The sequence below is a fragment of the Canis lupus genome, chromosome 35 (genome assembly GCF_048164855.1).
Source record: "Canis lupus baileyi chromosome 35, mCanLup2.hap1, whole genome shotgun sequence".
Classification (NCBI taxonomy): Eukaryota; Metazoa; Chordata; class Mammalia; order Carnivora; family Canidae; genus Canis; species Canis lupus.
In genome coordinates, this window is record NC_132872.1 from 15,907,037 (window position 1) to 15,914,310 (window position 7,274).

Genomic DNA, 7,274 nt, shown 5'->3' on the forward strand with positions numbered 1-7,274 from the left:
AGTATTTTTTGCTCCCAAACAGAATTAAGTAGCAGAAACAAATACCAATTGGGTAGGATTGTTCCCTATTCATTCATCTCAATATTTATCAGAAATCTACTATTTTCAAGGTACTGTTGGTCTTTGTGTCCACAGAGAAAGAAAAAAGGCTCTCCATAGCTTTCATATATCTATATGAAAGGTGTGGTCAACAGGGCCAGCAGAGTCTCTTCCCATTCCCTGAGTGAGCAACTCTGAATGCCACCACTAAAGGAAATAGAAATAAGCTTATTTTCCCTCGTCCTTGGTCTTGGGACCTTGGCTGTTCCATTTTCATGTTTCTCTTGTTCTATCTACAGGATTCCTTTAATCCTGCACATACCCAGTCCTTCTGTGAGAGTTATTACCAACAGTAATAAAAATATTCTACTCATGACATGTGCCCCACAGCTTCTTTTCAATTCCTTCCTTTAGGGAGGGAGGTGAAAAAAAAAAAAAAACAACTCCTTACTTTATGCATTAATTTGGATTTGAATATGGTCTGGTCTCTAATTCCACTTTTTTTTGTTCACCATCTGTGTCTCTGCCTCATCTGTGGCCTCAAGAAGAGCTTCTTAGCTCTTAGAAGACAGAAGAGAGAAGATTTCTGAACTTTTTCCTTCAAATAAGAACATCCCTCAGGTAATCTAAGAGGCTCTCTAATACTCCCTTACAATAGTCCTCCGGGGAATCTTCTTTACATCCTGTCTACCTCACTCCCCAACCCCCAGATCAGGGATGATCCACTTTGCTCACCACTTCTGTATCCCCTGCCTTCCTGGCTCAGCCTTAGCTAACATCTTTTCAAAGCTCCTCCTTTCTTCTGTGTCACTCTCTCCCACTGTCCCACACCTATTTTTTCATGTTTTCTCTGAACTCGTTTCTCTGAAGTAGTCAGCAGCATGACAATTTCCCTCTTTTTGCCATTTGGATCTTCTAACCTCTTGGCTCACTCACTCCTCTCCTACTCAATGGTTCCTAAAATGGCAAGGACAGGGCCCCTGACCTCTAGTTCCTTTCTTCATAAGACATAAACATATTTGCATTTCTCTTGGGCTTGATGTGGCTTTGGGTTTCTCTCAAATCACTTTTTCTTAAGCTTTCTTAATCTTTTTCTTCCTATTTTCTAAAGCTTAAACACACATAAGGTATACATAATAAATTTCTGTTAAACCACTGACTCAAGCAAATATCATATTTATTTCTTCTAAATGTGTGCTTGGAAGATTTAATTTAAATGCAAGCTACAAACTGGCTATTAATGATATTTGCAATATGAAAATCTATTGGCAATATAGAATAATCAAACCATAAAGCTGTAACCAAAGCACTATGAGGAAAAATATAGCATATGACACAAGCTTCATACAAATTTTGAAAATACATTTTCTAATAAGTGACATGATAAGATTCAGATATAGACTTAGAAATATTAGTTATGAGTTGGTTGCTTGATCTTATTTATGTATCTACATGTCATAAAGCTGTAAGATTTGAAAAGGAGTTTTAAAAAATAAAATTTTACCTTTTAATGAAAAACATGTTTCTTGTTTTGTGTTTTTGCTGCGCAAATACTCAACTTATGATTAAAACTGATATAAGGGCACACAGATAACATTTGTAGTTAAGAGGAGACAGTTTCTACCTTTGCTTTTGATGCTTGGTCAGCCAGAAAAAGCTCACATAAACATGTAAGAAGTTGAAAAGTACAGCAAAATGTTCATAACTTTCTTATAATGAAAGGATACATTTTCCCCCCAGAAATCCAGACCTTGTCTAGAGGAGATCAGTCCATTTCCTTTCCAGTGTGTGATCAGATATAGCTCCACAAAGTTCAACCTTGTCTCTCAAATTCACATTCTTTGGCTGAGAAGAATATTCAGAGAGAGTTCCCTTCATTCAGTCATCTGTAAAGACTATTAGGTAAAGTCCTGCCATAAGAGTTTGCAATAGGAACTTGGGATTTGTTAATCTCTTTCCTTACTCTCTGGCCCAAGCAGCAAAGGAAACATTTAATGATTTCTTTTACAATGTGATATATCCAAGAGTTATGTCATTTGAAGTCAAAACATATTCTCTGGAACCTTAAAGAGGTATGTACAAATGTTTCATGTGATGAAAATGTCTGCCAAGTTCATAGACTAATGTTGTGCAGACATGTTTCATTTTCAAAGCATTTCCACCAAATCCGGTTGACTAATTTCTTGACAGCACCCCTGAAATTATCCTTTAAATACCGTATTTAGATGTCTTCACAGTTTTCTAAAATATTCTTAAGTGAAATAGTTTTTGTTTACTAAAACTAACCATTTTTTGACCATCATCCTGGATATCTGTCATTTCATCTTTAAGATTATTCGACATTAGCACCTTTCTGGTGTGAAGAAAGTAGTATCTTGTGAACACATTCATGTTACCTTTTTTCCCCTAAGAAAGACAAAAACCTCTAATGGAGTACCGTCAGTACAGATACCAAGACAGTTCTACCCCCAAAATGAAGAAAAAAATATTTTGGCTTTTGCTTTTGGGGAACACCTTTTCGCAACTGAAAAGTAAAGTATTTCACTATCATTTTCAAATTTCACAAATGCTGAAATATAACATTTACTGATAAATTCTGTTGACAACTCAACCTATTGAGAGAAGCTATTGGTCTCTAGTTTATTACACAAAACCTTTTTAATATCATGTGACATGTCATTGCTAAATTGACTTATTATACAGTTTGTAATTGGAATTTTTTCCATTTTTTTCATCATGAGCCTTATAAGAATTATGTTAGGGTAGGTGTAAAATTCTCCTTTTCCTCTTTATACCTCCTCTTCAAAAACACCACATTGGATCTGCAGACATGTTCAGAAATTAGAAAATATTAACGAAATATGAAATCAAAGGGCATAAAAAATAACTACATGGGAAAATTGCAAAAACAAAATTAAAAATAATCCCACTACAATTAATTTCTAGTTTATACAATCTCTGTATTACAACGTGGTCAACAACAGAAAAAAGGTAAGTGCAGTTGAGTACATCATAATTTCTTCTTTATAGTGAAAATTTCCCTTTAAAATCCATTATACTAATAGAGCTTGTTCGTGCCCCTAAGTCAGTCGGTGATGTATACTAGGAAATTGAGGAAGGTAATTGGGGAAGGATAGGTTATTGTCATTAACCTAACATCATCCCCTTCTTCCAAACAGAAAACACTAATTGTCAGCAGCTCCTCATGCCAAAAATGGAGAATGGAATTTGTCAAACAAACACAATTCTACTGTTTGCTTCCATATGGGGTCAATAATGAAATTCATAGCAGAAGTGCCTAGTCACTATCCATTACTGTGAGCACAAGCATTGCACAGTTTCAAAGCTCCAAAATCAGGCTTTTTCAAAACAATTACTATCTATTGTAGAATCCCTAGCAAGATGACATAGTGCTCTACAGTTCCACAGAACCTAGCTGAGAAACCTGGTTTAGGAAACCAGACTGTTGCAAAGCTTGTACACATTTCTAGTTATCTATGGCTACATAATAAACCACTCTAAAACTTAGTGCCTTAAAACAAAAATATATTATTATTTCTCACATTTCTTGAGTGACTGGGTCAGCAAGGTAGTTCTTGCTTAAGATCCTTCATGTGAGGGATGCCTGAGTGGCTCAGAGGTTGAGCGTCTGCCTTTGGCTCAGGGCGTGATTCTGGGGTCCTGGGATCGAGTCCCACATTGGGCTCCCTGTATGGAGCCTGTTTCTCCCTCTGCCTATGTCTCTGCCTCTATCTCTGTGTGTCTCTCATGAATAAATAAATAAAATCTTAAAAAAAAATCTCTCATGTGATTGTAGTCAAATGGTGGCTGGGCTGGGGTCACTTGAAGGTTTCTTTATGCACATATCTGGCCCATGGCCTCGGCTGACTACAAGATATTAGAATTGCCTGGCTCTTTCCTTATGCGAGCACATGGCTGGCTTATGTTTCCTTACTCAAGCAATTCCTAAGACCAGCAAACATCTGCCTGGAAGGGAATTTGGCTCTGCCTCTTGATGGGAGGAATAGCAAAGCTTCTGCAACCATCTTTAATCAACCATTCACTATTTTAACCAGATTTGTAGAATTGATTTATGTTTTGGAAATGAAAAAGAAACTGAGGCTTGGAGCAGTGAAGAGACTTGTTACCAAGGTCTTTCAGTAAATTAGTGATAAAGAATCAGAAAGAGCCATATATAAATCCTTTAATTCTTTAAGCAGCAGATCCTCCAGTTGTTGAGTAAAGTGAAGACTGTAACATTGAGTAAAGTGAAGACTGTAACCTGAATGTTTAATTCTATCAGGACGACATTTTAAAGATTCTGGTTTATGTGCATCAGTAACTCTTGTGCAAATGAAATCTTTTCTCAATTTTGCATGTTCTTTTCTCCATCTCCAAATCTCCTAATGTTTTAGTCTCTGATGTTCTAGAGACATGCTACAAAAAGCTACTGCACAGATAATTTTCTTTGTACTGATTTTGTTCTACAGGAAAGAATTGCTGTTTACCCTTGTCTTCTGAAAATTAACCTGTAATGTCAAAGAGATATCACAAATGTTTGGCTGTTTAATATATTTTACTCATGAAAATCCATTTTAAATATCAATAAGCAGAAGTTGAAATGCTAGCGTCTTTGGCTCCATACATCTATTTTACACTGGGTTGAGGGGGAGGTTGGTGGGAATAGACAGGTGTTTTCTAAGCTCATTTGTGTGAACCCCCTAAGGAATGAAGCTGCCTTTTTGGGGGGCCACCCTCCTTCTCCTGGTTTTCTACTCTTTTATTCTTACCCAAATCAAGTTTCTATCTTTATTTTATTTCTGGGTATATCAGGCACCTTTTAGTAGTTCTTCTGAAAGCGTATTATTTTGTTCATAGACAGAAATTCACTGCTCTTTTGATCTGTTGCTAGTGAACGTTTGATTAGAATTGTCCAATTAGTTCCTGATGATGATGGTGCTAGATAGGCAGCCTCTTTTCTGTATTTCTGAATTTTCCCCTGCAATGTGTAAAGGCATCCTGCTTCATTTTTTCTAAACTTTGGCATGGTTTTTAGTAAGTGTGTACATATGCATATAAAATGCCTTCATCTGCCAAGTGAAAATGCACTGCACCCTTCCCAAATATTGCAACTCCATAGAAACAAACTAGGAAATTCGGTAGGAAAATTATAACATCTTTGCCGAAAGGACTTAACACTTTACATTTCTTTGCTAGAAGGAAATTTATAAAAATAAAAATAAATAAAAATAATTGCAACAATACTGAATGATATCACTTTTTTTTTATATTTCTAAAGCAAGTTCAAATAGGCCATTGCCACTGATTGGAACATCACTCACATAACTCACCTGGTTCGCAAAGCAATTTTCTGGTTATAATTTTATAATAGTTCATGTTAATTTCCTTATGGGAGAAAATTAACCAACTAGGTGATTTGTCTCTCTGTAGTTTTATTTTCCATTTTAAGGTAATATATTGTCATTATGGTCAAGTTTACTGTGAATTTGTTGCTCTGATCCTGATCACCTTTGGGGTTACTGGCAAGATGAAGTTTCCAGGCCTATAAGCTATGGATTAGACTCTGAATTATTGTTTCTTCAACTATTCTAATGGACGTCACTATTAGAATCACCTGGGATTGCTGTTGGAGAGGCCGATGACTTAACTCCTTTCCTGATCCACTGAATAAAATTCTCTTCTGGAAGAGGCTGGAAATCTACTTACTCAACAAATTTCCCTGTTGATTCTGATACACAGAAAAGGGCAATAATTACCACATTCTATTACATTGACTTCACAAAGGAAAAGGGAAATATATATATATATAGCTTTTGTTATGTTCGAGGCATTAACATAGATGCAGGGGACACATAACTGAATAAGGTAGAGCTCTGTCTTCAGGAAATACATGTAAATTACAAACCAGTGGTCAACTATCTCTATATTTCAATGTCTTTTTCAATAAAGTTCTATCAAGGGATAGAAAAAAGAGCAAGTAATTTTTTGCTTGACAGGAAAGGACCTTCTAGGGATAATAAACTGGAAAGTTCAGAGTCAAGGTCTTGAGAAATGCCAGATTTGAAACATAGATAACAGGAAGATAATACTGCCTCTAATAGAGAGAAAAATCTCAAGAAATATGGAAAATAAGCTATACCGTGGTAGTAACCTTAACAAGTTTGAATAGCTTTCCTGGTAACAGAATTAAGTACAGAATGGAAGAAAAAGATCTGGCCCAGAGTTTTTAATCCATGGGAAGTAGGTGCTGGCCTTGAGGAGTTGTTAGAATTTCTTGGGAGATTTTCCAGTGATCCACATCCAACATTCTCAACCGCCCCAATGTGGGAATGATTATCATATAAATGGAGGGAAGAGACATTGTAGCTTAGTAACATTTTCTTAGGATTCTAACACATACCACTTGAGATCTAGTGCTCTAGGAAATAGTGTTTATTTAATATTTAGGCTGTCAATACTATAAACTATCAGATGCAGGTTTCAGACATATACGGTATAGGAAGAATTGCTTAATAATAAAAGTAGAAAATCCTTACCACAATTACTCTTTCCATTCTAAAGATGAGGAAATGAAGTCATAAAGGTCAAGTAATTTGTACAAAATCGCTTGGTACCAAACATCTTATTCACTGTCCTACTTGTACCACAGCATCCCCAACTTCTCCTTATGATTAGGGTCAATTAAATCTGCAAAAAATTGTTGATTCTTCATTCTTGCTTCTTGGTCTCTTAGCACATGCAGTTTGAAGTAACTGTGACAGCTGTAGCCTAAGGCTTAATAGGACTATGAGGACATCCCATAGAACATCACACTTATTTACTACATCCATGGCATAATGTTAATTGAAGTGGATGAGTGAGAAGTGGCAAGTATATTGAAGGCACAGAAAGCTCTCTAGCTGAAACAGATGAAGAGTCTCTTTATGGCTACCCTTGAGCCCATCTATTTTTCATACTCAATCCTTAATTGGTGGTTAATCACTGTCAGCCTTTCATTTCCTTTTAAAAATTATCAACCACCCCCCAACAACTCCATAGTCCTTATAATCATAATTTGATTCCCTTGTATCTCAATTACCCTATACATTTCATTTACCAGGGTATTCCTTCTTCCAGTATACTATTTCAATTCACAACTGGTGACAGTTTTAACAAGCGTACTACTACGACATGCAAAGGGGCTATATCTGTACACTGACCACCAGTGATAAGTG